General features: G+C 51.6%; 1 long non-coding RNA gene across 1 annotated transcript; it reads right to left on the reverse strand.

The window, feature by feature from the left end:
• Positions 1-550: 550 nt before the first annotated feature.
• Positions 551-11,084, reverse strand: LOC144935126 (uncharacterized). Its single transcript, XR_013637269.1, has 2 exons — positions 10,176-11,084; positions 551-1,143 (listed from the first exon to the last, which is right to left on the reverse strand). It is a non-coding gene; the product is annotated as an uncharacterized LOC144935126 (long non-coding RNA).
• Positions 11,085-17,299: the final 6,215 nt, after the last annotated feature.

Below are 17,299 nucleotides of genomic sequence, written 5' to 3' on the forward strand. Positions count from 1 at the left end.
GTATCGTGCCATTGTTCATCTAAAATTGCATCTCAAAATCCCCGAGGAACAACAGGAAAGCGGGAGGGTAGCCAGGCGGCGAGCTCGTGGATGGGGGGGGAGGGGCGCAATGCTCTGTACCATCCGCACTTTGCTGTACCGCCTTCTGGCTAGCTGGGCTACGGCTCATCCTCAACACCCACGGGGAGTTTCGCACCACGTTGCGCGGTGATCCAGCAACCCTCGCTGCTGCCTCTACAGCGGCGCTGAATTACAGGCAGCCACTTGCAGCAGCGTAGCCACCACCACCGCCGCCATCACTGCCGGCCGTATGCGAACAGGCTGTAACGTGACCAATCGCAAAGAATCGGTTTCACCGTTCCTAGGGTTCGATCGTCGACCCCCCCCCCCCCCGTGAACCGACAATGAATTCCATAATCGATTATCGCAGAACACGACAATCGATCGGCACCCGCGTCGCGCAACGCCGGCCTCTACGGTGGCTACGCAATGGGAAACGCCGACGCCGACGAAGAAAATAGGAAAACAAAAATTTAAAAGTGCGCAGAGAAATCATGGCGAGGTTTATGCTCGAAAATTACACCGAGAGAGAAACACTGAGGGCCACACGCAAGTCAGAGACATCGCGATGCCTTCAGGACAGGAAGTTGGCTCGAGCTGGACACGCCATCGCGGGGAAGAGACGACGGTCGATGGTGCGGATGGACTGGCAGCCGCTGAAGAGGAAGTGCCCCCAAGAGCACGCCCAGAGTGGAGATGGAGCGATGACTTCGGTTCACGTGCAGCGGCGATATTGATCGTGACACCGCAGGACCACGGGGGGGGGGGGGTGGTGACGGCCTGGGGAGCCTCCATCCAGCAGGGGATAGATCACGGCTGATGACGACGACTGTACGTTCCGAATGAAGCGTCTTCAAGAACGGAAGGAAATAGTCTCCGCAACCTGCCGCCACCGCCACCACCGCCACTGCCACCGTCCCTGCATCTCCACGGCACGGCTGTCCGCGTTTCTGCGCCGGAGGCTCGGATGGACAGGAGCCACATCTCACGCTCGCCCCAGCGATGGCCGCCCCTCACGCGCGCAGCAGAGGCGAGTCGGGTTTCAGTCTGTGGTTGGGAGAACACACGGGAGGGGGGGAGGGGCTGGGGATAAAGGGAAGGAGGGACACCGGAGGAAGATGAGAGGCGAAACGAGGAGAGGAGAGAGATGAGTGGGGAGGGAGATGAGCGGGGAGGGGGATGAGTGGGTCGGGAGATGGCGTAGCGTTGAATGGCGAGCAACACTGGACCTGCTCTCGACTCTGGACATCTGCGGAAACTACCGGGCATCTGTAGCTCATCGGGTTGCTACGGTGTAAATACAGATTCTGACTCGGCGAGTTTCTTAAATCTCCCCTCCGCCTCGACGAGCAAAGTCACGTGCGCCGTGGGGTAAAGCGTGGGTACTCACACCTGTTCCAGAGTGGAAGAGTAGGCCAAATACCCACTGGAGACGTTCCTCTGGCGGAGGGCCTTCCACCAGCAGTGGAGTGAGGAAGCAACTTGCAGGGCTGCACCTTTTTCCCGTTTTAACTTTAGATACATCGGCTCTGTTGGCACGACGTGCATCGACCAGAGGTCCCAATCGGGTACCCGATACGCGTACCCTACCCGATACCCGGCTACCCGTACCCAGCCGGGTACGGGTAAGGGTAGCCGTTTGCGACCCTGGTGCGGCCGGGTACGGGTAAGGAATCAAAACCCGTTTGCGACCTCTGGCATCGGCTGACACCCACGTGATGTCAACGTGGATCTGAACACTGGAAGCCAAGTCCCCGCTTCGCCTGTTAATGAGAACGCGCTCAGAATCCGCTACAAAGCAGGAGGAGATAGAAGAGAGGCAAACGAAGATGGGGGGGGGGTGACCATTAAGGCAGGAGATGGAAAGTGGGAGATCAAGAGGGAGATGAGAGGAGGAGGATGATGTGAAGATGTGATGATGATGGTCAGAGGAGGCAAACTCAGGAGAGGAAGTGAAGAGATGGGGCGAGGAGGAGAGGAGTGTAGTGGCGATGTTGCTGTGGCTGCGAAATCTAGGGGAGGGGGGCGCGAAGGGGAGGGGGTGTTTTGGAGGGGGGGGGGTCGAGGGGGGGGGCAGCTGGAAGCCGCGTAGCCGCTTCACGCATCGCTGAGCAACAGCTGGGCTTAATCGCTCACAATCGCCGCATTCTAATTGTGTGCCCGGCGAGGGAGGGACAGGAGGGGGGGGGGTTCGAGGGGGTTGTGGGGCGGCCCGGGTTGGAATTGAAGGGGGAGGGTAGGGGGTAAATCCCTGTAACTTGAATACTTGAGCTGCCTGAAAGAATTCCTATGCAAGCTCTGAGAGGAGGAGGAGGAGGGGGGGTGGTAGAGGGGGTGAGGAGGTTAAGGGGGAGGGGGGATTGGGGTAGCCCCCCCCCGACCCCCACCCTCATGTCACGTGATCTGACCACGTAAACTCGTGTACCTCGTCCTCTGAAAAAGGGCAAGTGCTCGAAGCGTCGCCTATTACGTCACATGCTGTTTCATTTTGAGGCCACACAGTGTTGCTCACGAATGTGTTGACTTTGAGTGTAAAGTGAGATATGGTTCATAACAGCCGACTCTGGAAATTAAAACGACAAATAAACCAAAAACTCAACATGCGCATCAACAGCGCTGCCATGAGCGACGTTTCAGGCAATGGCCCTGCTTAATAAAACTTAGCATATCTGTCAACCCCTTATCGGTGCTTACCTTATTACAGACCAATTCAGACCTTATTGGTCACCCAGTGCCCCTCATGAATCTCAACGTTCATCCTACAACGTCCCACGAAACCCAAACAAAGATACTTGTTTTGCCAATATTAAAACGGCTGTACGCCGTATGGACCTGAAAACTCAGTTTCCCTTTACAAGAATACGGGTAGAACGTGTGGGTTGCCAGGTATGTGGTCGGAGAACGTGTTGTGATGGTGAATGCCCGATCTATCCTCAATCCACCTTCATCTCCCACCTCTTGCGCTGCCGGCGATTCAATTGATTAGAGCGATGGACGGCCACGATTATTCGATTCCAAAATCGATCATGTTTATCTTGTGTTTTTTCTCTTCTTCTTCTACCAATTCGTGAAGACTACCAACTCGGCCATCCACATCCACATCCAACCCTTCCAATGTGGCCACCAATAAGGTGAAGGTGGAGCCCTGCAATTCCCCCGCTCGCGTCACTGCTGGCGGAAAAATGAGATGGCCCTTTCCCCGCTCGGGGGAACGAGACATTTGGTCTTCCACGCTGGCAAGACGCGTCGAAAGAGGTGCGAGTTTCCCCCACGTCACCCCACCACCGCACACGCGAACCTGCCACTCGACACGAGTGCTGTCCCCGTTTATGCTGCTGCTGCAGCCGCTTTTGCTGCTGGCTGAGTGGGTAGGGGTGGTCGGGGGGTAGGTGGATTTAAGAAACCTCCACAGATGTTTCAGCTGCCGCACCGGGAGATTGAATCAAACCGGCGACCTCTGTGCTGCGAGCGGCCCTCGGTTGAATTAATGTGTATTTTTGGTGGAAAAATACGAAGCAAAGTCTCATGTTAAACTTTACAAATGCACTAATTATTAATTACTGTAATCTGTTTTTTTTTCCTTCTAAAACAAATCACCTTAGGGGTTAGGGTTCAAATGTAATGTGTAATCCAATTAGAAGAGTTTGGAAATGTGGAATTTTAAAACAGCAGTTTTTTTTTTACTTTGAAATACAAGAAATGAAATTAGGTTGCTTAATTATCTTGTTCATGAAAATGTTTTCTTTGTTACCTGGATAATCCCCTGAGAAGCAACATGTCGGTCACAACGTGTGCAGTGACACACACAACAACAGCAACAGCCGCCATTCGCCACTAAGTGGCGGTGACGTCACCACGACGCTTGTGCCAGGCCATGTGCACCTTGAGGCCACGTGAAGTGTCGAACGCCCGCTGGCAGGAGGTCACGGGGCAGACCCAGGTGCCACGGGTCGACTGACTAAGATCCTCCGTGTAGCCTAAACAAACGTTTGTGGCAAGTGCTGTTAGTGAGCACCTATGAAGGCCAGCACGGCCCAATCGGGGGTGGGGTGGCCAGCACCATGCCCTTCCGCCATTATCTCCTTAGTTTAGATGTTTATACACAGTACCAGGGACTCGTTGGAGGTTGAATCGACCTCGGGGAGGCTCAAGACGGGTTCAGATAAACATCACTGGTTCGTAGAGCAGCGCACTCAACACTGCCGCTCCCCACATATAAACACATCCAATACCCGCCATTCACCACGAAGTGAGAGTGATGTCACCATGGTGCCTGTGCCAGGCCAGGTGCACTTTGAGGCCACGTAATGTGTCGAAGGCTCGCTGACAGGAGATCTCTGGACAGACCCGGGTGCCATGGGTTGGCAGTCTGAGATGACCGATAGATGCACACCAGCTGTACCCCCTACTGTGCCAACTTGCTGTATTTTAGTCGCCCGGCGCTCCGCTCTTTGTTGTGAGCTTCGCTCCTCTGTCCTCTGTTGTTGCTGGAGGGCGACTGCCTCCAACTGCCCAGTAGCATCCTTCACAATCTTGACACTGCTGGTACCAGTCGTCGGCAAGTCCACTCCGCTCCACATCCTCCTGTACCGCATCAGTCCATCTCTTCTCCAGCCCATGTCGTACCCGTTTAGCCCCCTCTATGTGGCTAAATAGAAGATGCATGTGGTGGCTGAGTATGCGGGCTACATGACCCAGCCAACGCAGCCTTGCCTGCCGGAGGAGCTCGCTGATGGGAATGTTTCCAGATCTTTCCAGATCTTTCCAAGATTTGTGAGCTCCTCACACAATCCAGCCTGGTTAAATACAGGATGGATAGTCGGCATGCCAGCATGAATGTTTCCAATCGGCGCAGATGTTCCATTACAGGGGTCCACATTTCACAAGCATAGAGAAGGGAGGGCATGAATGTCGTGCGGAGCGACAGACCAGGTAGCTTCCACACAGCGGCATTACACAGCCGATAATGTCGCCCGACTGATTTGGAGTGAGACTTCTGCTGTCAAACCGGAGCTGGTCATAAGCACACTGCACAGGTATGGTAAACTCTCCGCTTTCTCCACAATTGCTCCATCACCAATGGGGAGCTGAGGGTGGAGTGTTTGGTGGCACGAAAATACCCAGGCAGGTGCTTAGTTTTGGTGGGGCTGATGGTAAGATCCCACCTCTTAGTAAGCCTTGACCAGGTTAATAAAGCAGAGGTGTAGGTCTTGTTGGAATTCCCTACACCTCTACTGTAGCAGACGGACAGAGAATATGGCATCCGTGAAGGACCGCCCTGGTCTGAAACCACATTGGGGCTCCGCAAGTCTCTCCTCAGCGTGCCTGCCAAGGCAATGTTGAATAATCCTTGCAAGACATTTCCCGGCACAATGAGAGAGATGCCCCTATAGTTTTTCACAATCTGTGTGGTCCCCCCTCTTAAAGAGGGGGAACACCAGGGCATCCTTCCAATCCTGCGGAACCCGTCCTGTGGTCCAGACAGTTGTGATGTCATGTAGGGTAGTCTGCACACAGATGCCACCCTCCCTCAGCATTACGCTTGGGAGATCGTCTCTGCCCGGCGGTTTTCCTGGTCTCAGACTTTGCATCACCCCCTGCACTTCCTCTACAGATGGAACCTCAGCCAACCGTTCACAAGGGGTGGCTACTTCTGGCAATATTTGAGGCACCGCAGCCCTAGCAGAGTCGTCCCCACCTTGCCCCATGATCTTGTCTGGGCTGAGGGAATTCCCCTCTCCCAAGACCTTACGGATAATTTGACTTAAAACTTTCGTGACTGCAGGAATTCATATTCTTTGGTTATTTCGTTAAAGTCACGTAGATAGAAAATAATAACATTTAAATAATTTTAAAAATGTAATAAAAAAACTAAAACCAACGACGTTTCGATTGCAACACAAGCGGTCGTCATCAGGCGGAGGAAAAAAAATGACGATCGTTTGCTTTATGTTTATTTTATTATTTTCTATCTACGTGACTTTACCGAAAGAACCAAAGAATACCTCACAGAAATGTTCAGCAAATCTGCAGACATGTTTCTAAGGGTCGGAGATCGGATTGCCGCTCTTTCCCTTAAGAATGGTGATAGGTGAGGCCCTGCAAGTAACGTTTTTGATTCAATTAAATAGTGATTTGTAATTGCTGGCTACTGTGGCAGATTCCATCTCCTCAGCAACCAGCACCCACCACTCATCCTTGCAGCACCGCACGGCTCTAAATCTCCGAGCGAAGGCTGCGGGTAAGCCTCGTCATTCTCCGATGTTTGATGTTGTAGGCGGCGGGAGTGGGCCTGTCGTTTTCTTTCAACCAGCTGGAACACCTCCTCCTTCAGCCAGGGTCTCTGCGGAGGTCTGGATCAGAAACCCAATGCAGCCGTTGCAGCTGCATGAGCCACAGTCCTGAACCTCACCCATTTCCCCTCAGCATCAAAAGGAGGTGGGCACGGTGATAACGCCAGCTGCAAGCGATGTTGAAATTCCTGTTTGCAACTATCCTCAGCTAGCCGAGACCAGGCCACTGTGGGTTTGAATGAGTGGAAGAATGGCAGGCGCATTTTACAGATAACAATTCGATGGTCAGTGGGCAGATCAGCTCCATGGTAGGTCCTGGTGTCAAGGACATGGGTTCACATCCACTGGTCCATTATTATATAGTCCAGCAGATATTCATGCTTGAACCTGGCATGCATTCATGTTGTGTGGGTGCACCGATGCCGGAACAGCGTGTTGGTAATTACAAGCCCACAGGCTACACAGAAGTCTAGCAGGCTCCTTCCGTTATTATTGAGCTGATCTGGCCCATGCCTTCCGATCACTCCAACCCAGGTGTCTGCGTCATCTGGGATAGAGTGATATACACATATACACACACTCACATACATCACATGCACATACCCATGCACATACATTCACTCACTCACCTACCAAGACCTATGAAGGCCAACACGGAGTGGTGTGGCCAGAACCACACACCCAATCCGGTACTCACTTAATGCCGAGTCGACCTAGGGAAGGACCAGGACTAGTTCATATATTTGCCAGTGGTGTTTTAGCCACAGTCGGGAATCGAACTCGGGCCGCCGGGTTCGTATGGGTCAACAGGCAGGAGGGTGGCGCAGTGCTAATGCTAGCCACTGGATTCGATTTCAGACTCAGCGGGGGGTGCCTTTCTCCACAGAGTTTGCATGTTCTCCCCTTGGTCTTGCACGGTTTTCTCCCGAGGTTTCGCCCATGGCTAAAATAAAACCACACAATGTAACCGATGTTGGCCAAAAGTTTACGATGCTGCAAATGAACCTTGCAAATAACTCAACTGGGATTACACACAGCAGCAGCAGCAGCAACATCGTCCCCCCTACAGTGAAAAACTTTGCAGGACCCCACCTGAAAAGGAATCTTGGGACTCGGTGAGGATTTTCTGGGCAAACGAACGAAATAATAACACGAGGTCAATAGGTCATCACGTGCCAAGGTATTGACACAATATGGCAATACGACTCTATCTCGTACGAACGCTATAAGATCCACGATCATCGTATCGTCCGTTTTTTTTTTTAATACCATTACACTGTGATACCACTGCTCATGTATTGTTTGTTCGGGATATTAAAAAAAAAGTTAAACAAAAATGCGTCATACAATTACTCTACATGTTACACGATGATCCTCCGTACCGTGAAACTCGAGATCGTATCGTCGCATTTAAAAACGATATCGGCAATCCTATTTCGGGCAACGTGTTGGAGTAAGAAACTCTTAAAATAAACGTAACTATGTTGACGATGTTGGCGAAACGTGCTTGGGGAATTGTACCCGCGTATAGCTGATGTCATCAATACCGTATTCACCGGACTATAAGATGCTTTTGCAAAGTAAGACGAACCTATGCTCTGTATAAATGAAGTTACACCAACACGCTCTCTCTCTCACACACACCCACCGAATAACGCACCCCTTAGCTTTCGCTTTAAAACACAAGAGGGGGGGGGGGGAAAGTGTGCCCTGTTAATCCGCAGAAAATGTGATGAATATATATTAAGGAGAGCATCACTGAGTTGGGGTGTTGGCCAATTATTTACATTTAAATAATGAGTATGTATGTGGCAGTGATCCCAAGAACACCAGAGAAACCCTGCCACCCATACATAGATATGAGCGGGCGAACACTGTCAAAGCACCATCCACGTATTTAGGTCCACCAACCCACTTCCTGTATTGCCTAGCTGGTGTTGGAAAGTTTCAGTAATCTGTGCGTGATCCACTAACCCTTGCCTCCAAAACACTGGGTTAAAAAGGCGTGAATCGGGTCCACAAAGATGGAGATAGCTGCTGCAGTTGCTCACGTGAAACAGCAGTGGGAATTCCGCATCACCATGGCCGAGATGCATGTGTAACCCTAAGGAGACGGTTGTGTGCTTATCTGCAGTGCACGCAAACACACTGGGCTGCGTGGTGCCTGCACTGTACAGGTCAACACGTGTTGAACTGTACTTGCCGCCGGGGAGGTGAAGATGGATGGAGGGATGAAGCGATGGAGTGATGGCGTGGTTCATAGTGGAGGGAGTGGTGGACTGACGGAGGGCGTGAGAGAAGGAGTGATTTATAGTGAACGATGGAGTGACAGAGAGAGAGGGAGGGATGGAGTGATGGATGGAGTTGATGGGAGGGAGTGGTGGAGTGATGGACGAAGTGATGGAGTGGTTGAGGGAGTTATGAACGGAACGGATGTTGGTATTGATTGATGATGCAATGGATGGAGTATTATTATTATTATTCAGTGATTGATTGGGCATGGGAATGAAGGGATGGAAGGATGGATTAATCTATGTAGTGATGGACGTGAGCTTTTCTGCAGGGGGGTGATTAATGGATGGGTGGACGGATTGTTATCTACAGGGAGAGACGGATGGATGGCTTCAGGGAGTTCTGGATGGATGAATGTACCAATGGATTGCTGGTAGCAATTGTAAGCAATAGGTTCAAATTCACGTTTATTTTGCCGAGGAGTCATTTGCAAGAGCGACCTGGAGCATTAGTCTGTCAGTAGTGAAGGGGGGGGGGGAATTATAGTGCCAATTGATTCATTTGCGATGTTATTTCGAACATTTAGCAAATTTGAACCCTGACGCCGGCACACAATGGCATAGTCTTGCATATGGTATTGACTTTGGCAAATCCACACCGCAGTATTAATCAGGGCGGCCGCTGGAATCGAACCGTGAACCTCTGCAAACAAGCGGTGGACTTCGGGTCGCTGGAATCGTCACCCGGTGCGCTGACCACGACGCTACCTATCCACCACGTCGACAAGGCGCTTGTGCCAGGCTAGGTGCACCTTGAGGCCGTCACGTGGAGTGTGGAAGGCTCGCTGCCAGGAGGTCACGGGACAGACCCAGGTGCCCATGGGTTGGCTGACTGAGATGACAAAGACAAAGATCCCCCGTTATAGCCTGGACAGAATGTTGCGGCAAGTGCTGTTAGCGAGCACCTATGAAGGCCGACACGGCACACGAGGCAGAGGGTGGCCAACACCACGCCGGGCCGCCTTTGTCTCCCTAGCGGCGATGTTTACACAGCGCACTGAGTAACTCATTTGAGGCTGAGTACGACCTAGGGGAGGCCCAGGACCGGTTCAGATAATCGTCACTCACTCACCACGCTTCCCCCACTCACCACGCTCCCTCACCACGCCCCCCCCCCCACTCACTCACCACGCCCCCCCCACTCACCACGCTCCCCCCACTCACTCACCACGCCCCCCCCACTCACCACGCTCCCCCCACTCACTCACCACTCACCACCCCCACTCACCCCACTCACCACCCCTCCCCTCACTCACCCCCCCCCCCACTCACCACGCTCCCCCCACTCACTCACCACTCACCACCCCCACTCACCCCACTCACTCACCACCCCTACTCACCACGCTCCCCCCCCCCCTCACTCGCCACGCTTCCCCCCCACGACTCACCACGCTCACCCCCATTCACTCACCACGCTCCCCCCCCACTCACCACGCTACCCCCCCACTCACCACGCTCCCCCCCCACTCACCACGCCCCCCCCCCCACGACTCACTCACCCCCCCCCCACTCACCCCCCCTCCCCACTCACCTCGGGCCTCAATCCTCCTTCAGCCCGGCCGCTCGACTCGCCTCTCCCGCGCCGTCCGCCTTCTCCCTCTCGGCCTCGCGACGCGCCTGGGCCGCCTGCGCCGCCTGCACGGCCAGCCTCTCGAGACGCCTCGCCTGGTAGCGCTTCGCCCACATGAATCCCAGGCACAGCAGGATACTCTTGGCCGCCAAGATGTAGATGATGAGCGGGAACGTGTCCATATTGCCGCCTTCGAGACCCTTCCTCGCCCTTAGCTTCTCTGCCCCCCCCGGCCGGGAGGTGACTCCTCACCGCGCTACGGGCAGTTGTCGCTGTCCATCAATCACCAGCGTCGCTGCACGATCCTCCCACCCCCTAACCACAGCCCCCGGTGAGGTTGGTGGTGGTGGTGGGTCGGTGGTGGTGTGGATGGTGGTGGCGGTGGGTCGGTCGTGATGCCGAGGTGGTGGTGGTGGCGGTGTGGTGGTGGTGGGTCGGTGTGGTGGTGGTGGGTCGGTGTCGGTGGTGGTGGGTCGGTGGTAGTGGTGGTGGTGTTGGTGATGGTGGGTTGTTGGTGGTGGTGGGTCGGTGGTAGTGGTGGTGGGTAGTTGGTGGTGTTGGGTAGGTGGGGGTGGTGCCGAGATGGGGAACTGTGAGCGGCTGGGCTTGGCGAGGAGACTTCACGAATGGCCAATCGCGGTGTTTGATGTTGCGTGTGGGCGAGTCGCCCTCCAAAGCAAAACGGCGGAGGGCGGAGAAAGAAGGAACAAGATAAGTAATATTTAAAAAAAAACTTTTTTTAAAAACACGATTTAATTAAATGTGCCCGACTAGTAATGGAAGAACTCCAGGAAGTGGCCACGAAGCTTGCCACAACGTAAGGGACCGTGGTGATTTGCAGCCAACGTGAGTTGAGCGTGGACAATTAGACCCAAGCCGAAACATAACATATACAAAAGATGGTTTAAAATGTTTTATTTTTTATGATAGAATATAGTATTGTCAGCAGTATGACGTAAGTATACCAAGTTTGCAGTCGATAGCACATTGGGAAATGGGTTAAAATTGAGTTACAATATGTTTTTAAGGATACAACAGACGGAGTGAGTTAATAAAAAGCGTGTAAAAAAAGGAGCGACGCTCACAACAACGAGCGGAGCGCCGGGCGATAAATCGACGCAGTGAGTTGGCGGCACAGGTGGGTGGGGGGGGGGCATCTGCCGGTCATCTCGTTCAGTCAAGCCACGTTGGCACCCGTCTCTGTCCCGTGATGCCCCTTGCCCCACAGGCAGCCTCACGCACTTCGCGTGCAAACTCAACAGGAATGGAGACTGCGCTTAAGTTCGTTTTGTCCCTCGAACCGCACCTCACATCGGCACGGTGGGCCACGTGCGTCTGCGAAAGAAGTTCAACGTTCAGTCACATACGTGACGGCCTCAAGGTGCACCTTGCCTGGCATAAGCGCTGTGGTGACGCCACTGAGTTGGAAACGGCGGTCAAACTAAACGATGTTTTTTTTTTACCAGGTATAAGACCACTGGAGCTACAATAGCTTTTTTTTCAGAAGCGACCTGGCCACATATGGTAGCTCAACTTACTGGATTATCACGTGGACATTTATAGCGGCCCAAAACGCTCTAAACGCGTGGTGTTCATTCTCAATGTGGAGGCACACGACCGGAGGACCCGGAGACAATTCCACGCGACCACGGGGAGACAGACACCGCAAACTCCAAATATACAGCAGCAGGCGTCAGGATCGGGATCGAACCCACGAGACGTCCTGTATACCAGGCGAGGCAGTTAACATCTCCTAGCCACCCTGATGATGATGATGATAGAGAGACACGCAAACTCCAAATATACAGCAAGCGTCAGGGTCGGGATTGAAGTATTTAACCCACGACCTCCTGTATACCAGGCGAGGTAGTTAACATCTCCTAGCCACCGTGATGATGAGAGAGACACCGCAAACTCCAAATATACAGCAGGTGTCAGGGTCGGGATTGAACCCACGACGTCCTGTATACCAGGCGAGGTAGTTAACATCTCCTAGCCACCCTGATGATGAGAGAGAGACACCGCAAACTACAAATATACAGCAGGCGTCAGGGTCGGGATTTAAGTATTGAACCCACGACCTCCTGTATACCAGGCGAGGTAGTTAACATCTACCGACCGTGATGATGATGAGACACACCGCAAACTCCAAATATACGTCAGGGTCGGGATTGAACCCACGACCTCCTGTATACCAGGCGAGGCAGTTAACATCTCGCCACGCGATGACGTCATAGTCATTTGTTACTCGAATCCCGATTGAGGAATCGATTTTGTTTTATTTGATGGTCGTGCGTGCATTTTAAAGACCCCGCAGAGCAAACTAGGATGGTAAACAGTTGACGAACAGACAAGATGGGTGACGTACATGTGCTATGGACAGAAGCATTACACAACAACATTTATAATAATTAGAAAAAGGAAAGTAATATTTATTGGACACGTACAGGTAGTCCCCGAGTTACGATGGTCCGACTTTCGATCTTACGATGGCGATAGCGATACGACAAAATTGCCATCAATAACCCTAACATCGTTCAAGTATGCAGACGACGGACAGAATCTTGGTGAGTAGAGTACAATAACAGTACAATATGATACGATACGTTCAATGCATGTATGATACGTAGCTTTAGCGATTTCATTTTAAGGTTACCACGATACGATACGTGCAATGCATGTTAAAAGTTTTTACAGCAGATAGGATTGTTTCCTGAAAAAACTTTCTATTAAATTGCAGTTCATATAGGTAGGCTAATAATTAACCTTTTTTTACTTTACTTTTTACCGTGCAATACAGTATTGTAATTAATAAATACATACAGTATATAGTTTATACAGTACGGTACTGTAAATTGCTGTTTTGCTAAATTATCACCAATCTTTAAGACTCCTGGGTAGGCTAGGCCATCTTCGACTTACGATATTTTCGACTTACGATGGGGTCGTCGTAACGCATCTCCATCGTAAGTAGAGGACTACCTGTATACTGAGATGCAAGAGACTCAATATAAATGTGGCTTTGACTGGGGGCAATTATAGGTGCAGTAAAAGAAGCCGGGGAAGACAGCGAATTAAGGACGTCATTAATTTGAACGATTGGATGCATTTGGGAGTATCCGATGCACATTTCTTGAGTAAATATCATGGACATCATGCACATAGCCAGATGGAAGGACATGGCAGTACAGAACGTTGTAGCGCCCCTAGTGTCTGCAGGGGTTCACGTCATGTAAGGATGTTGTAGACACAAGTTATGTGAATAAAGGCAATTTCCCGAAACGTCGCCTATGATGTAACTTTCCTTTTGAGGTCCACATTGCTGTTGACGAATGTGTTGAGTTTGTTATTGTGTTTGGACTGCGTGCAGTTGTGTGCAAAGAAGCGTGGAGCGCTGCTCACAAAGTGATTTCCTGCTCATAATGACCATTGAGCATGCCGACAACCCCCGCAGATCCAGGCGTGGAAGTTCCACTCACGAGGCGATGAGGCTCACAAAGCTCCTTGCTGATGGGTTCACTGATCCACTTGCTGGGCTGCATCTGCCTGGGCCACGTCGCAGCAACGCGGGTTTGGAGCGTTTCGCGAATCTCGATCTGCGTGATCCACCAACCCTTGCCTGCAAGAGCGCTGGATCAAAGACATGCGTCAGCACCACCAACATATACAAAGACCCCCCCCCCCCCCCGTACAGCCTTAGCAGACTTTTGAGGCAAGTGCTGTTAGCGAGCCCCAATGAAGGTCAGTACGGCACACTGGCTTATGGATGTAAAGATGAGATGGATGGGCGTAATCTCATCGCTCGTTTAATTCCAACAGTGCAGCCTTTCAAACACAAGACTAGATCGACTCATTGAAGTCGTAAGACAGTATGTGTTTAATATTGCCGATTCAATACAACAAACAAGAACACAGCCATTGACAAACAAAGTGCGCATAATACACCAGGGTTATGCAACTCGAGGCCCAGGTTAGTTTATTTCGGTGACCCCAACGAGCTATGGTCCAATGAGACGTAGAAACAAACTCTCAATTATCCGGAATTATCCGGGGTAATGGTGGGTGGAGAAGTGGCCCGGGCACAACAAAAACTCGGAGAATGCAAAACATAAACAAAGATAAAGGTGCAGCCCTGCAATTTCGATTTAAAGCTTTCGTGACTGCAGGGATTCATATCCTTGGTTCTTTCGGTAAAGTCACGTAGAAGGGAAAATATGCTGCCAAGCTTAGCGGTGTTTATTGGGATGCTGTCTTTCCGACAGCTCTGTTCTTCACTTGAAGATGGCTGCTTGTGTTGTGGCCGAAACGTCATGAGAATTTTATTTTATTATGTTATATTTGTATTATTTCCCTTTTACGTGACTTTACCGAAAGAACCACGAATATAAAGCCCTGCAAATTGCTTGCTCACGCCACTGCTGGCAAGAGTTCTCTGCATTAGAGTTTACTTTTAAACCTACATTGGCCAGACGTTTTGGAAGAGGTGGGCGTTACCCACACTTTAACCCACCATCACACCTGCCGATGGACTGCGCTGCACCCATTTGCACTGCTGGATGCACAGAGGCAACGGGGAGGGGATGAGAACTGCCGTGCCAGGAGACTTCGCTCCAGTGTGTTAACCGTGACACCGTGGGCCCAGTGCAAGTGTGTACAAATTACCCAATGGGCGTGCAATTCCCGAGACATTTTGTCGCAAGCAGGTTTAATCAGCGGACCGGATGAATCCACCCGATGATAATCTCGAGTTAACTGTATACTCCGACTTCGCATATGCGCCCTGACCGGTAAAGCGCCCACACCCAAGGGCAGTATTTACGACCGGGTGTAAGCATATTGATCTATTCTATAGACATACAGTAAACATCTGACCTTTTCACATGACCAACCCATACCCAAGTCGACAGCCAGCTGGATAGGCGACGTTCTACCCTCGACACAAACCAGTGATGTTACGTGAGCCAGCCGGATAGGCAACGTTCTACCCTCGACACCAAAAAGTGGTGTTGTGATGTCACGTGGCCTGGTGAACATTCCCAGCCACTGGTGAACAATGGCAATTCACTGTGCATGGGCTGTTCTGATCCCGACGAGTGGGTTCATCATCATCAGTGAACATCAGTTGGAGTTTGGTGATTGAATAATAATAAATCTGGGATATTTGGACCGTGACACCGGCACGCGTGGGCAATCCCTTTTGAACGTCAGAATTATGGCTGTCGCCTGAGGAGGCTGGTTGCGATGTTTACACCTCCCACCAGGTACTCAAGGAGGGTCCTGCGACACATGGATATTTGGCCAATTGCATGAATGAGAGTTTAGCTTCGTGTGGAGAGAAACCACAGGACCAAGATAACCCCCTCACCCCTCACTCCCCACATACACACACACAAACTCAAAGCTCTGCACAGATGGATTTAAGAATCCACTACTGTACTGACATTTCCATTGCAACATCTGGTATTACCAAGGAGCCTCCCATTCAAGTACTGACCAGGCTAAGTACTGACCAGGCTAAATCCTGCCTAGCTTCCGAGATCTTATGAGGTCAGGTACATGACTTGGTCGTATTTCATCATCAGCCAGTCAATCCACGGCTGGATGAGGGCCTCCCCAAGCCTAACCCCCTCCTCTCATGGTAATGCGATGTAACAACCCACCCAGCACCTGCACGCGAACCGATTTAATGTCTCCATGATGGACGTGCTCTGGGACACGTGCCATTCACCGGTTGCCACTCCGTTACTATTATTGACCCTGGTTGTAATTGTTCAGGCCCGAAGCAAACCGAGTCCAACTGACCCAGGCCAATTCGCATCACCGTGAACAACGGCGTTCTCATCCGATTCCACTCTCCCCCTCCATCCCTACGTGGGCACCAATTCACCCCAATCACCAGAAATCGAGGCGTCACTATGGCCAAAGCCAATGAAACCACCATGACGCCTCGCTACCAACACTCTCTACCCTCTGCCAGATCCTGCAGTCGACACGCAGCGGACCTCCAAGATCCGCACTAACAGCCATCCCAGCGGCTGCTGTTACAACTCAACACTAAGACTCGTAGACTCGCACAAACCCATGGGCCCACAGACCCGCACAGACCCGCACAGACCCATGGGCCCACAGACCCGCACAGACCCGCACAGACCCGCACAGACCCATGGGCCCACAGACTCACATATTGACCCATTGACTCACAAGTGACTCAGACTCACACAGTCACCCGTAACCTCACACAGAAACCATTGAGACTCGCACAGAGACCCATAGCCTCGCAATGAGATTCAGAGGCTCGCGCAGACACCCATTAATCTGCCCTCACAGTCTCCCACCCTCTCGGTCTTTGGTCTTCTCTTGCCTGGCTCATGGAGATCACTCCGCTGCCCGTGTCGTTACCCGGCACCGCCCCCCCATCCTTCGACACGAAGCTCCACCCTGGGCCGCCGGTTTTGGCCGAATCACATCTCGGCTCGGCAGTCACGTTCTCGTGAACCTACAACGATTCGACGAATTATCACGATCTACAAATGGGTACTTTGTCTCGTATTTACAGTCTCGCCCGAATTGCTATTTCGAGTTTCGTGTTTTGTTCGTGTGCCAGTTGGTTGCTCCTTTCTAGTCTCGGGTCATCCGTGCAAACTACATGCAAATGACGTGCACATTTACATGGAAATTGCATGCAAAGCAATAATGCATACGCGAATGTTATATTTAGGCTAACGAAGGCAGCACACATGCTGCAGTCGGCAGGTGTCTTTTTTTTTCAAATAAATTCTTGAATCGAATAATAACCCTGAATCGTGACTCGTTATTAAATCGCAGGTGGGGACGGGGTGGGGGGGGGGTCCTGAATCCTTCTAGATGAGGCACGTCGCTCACTCCATTTCTCCCCCTCTGTAAACAAACTTCTTGTTCTACCCAAGAGCAACGATACACAACAAATAATATTAAACGATTAGAATATGACATGTAATCCCCACGGACATATATCCCCAGGAACGAATAATTACAAGGAAATTAATATTGCTTCCACCACTACTTATTTGTACCCCCCCCCCCCATGTTAAGTGAGGGTTAAGGTC

Source organism: Lampetra fluviatilis, chromosome 1, assembly GCF_964198595.1.
Source record: "Lampetra fluviatilis chromosome 1, kcLamFluv1.1, whole genome shotgun sequence".
NCBI classification, from domain to species: domain Eukaryota; kingdom Metazoa; phylum Chordata; class Hyperoartia; order Petromyzontiformes; family Petromyzontidae; genus Lampetra; species Lampetra fluviatilis.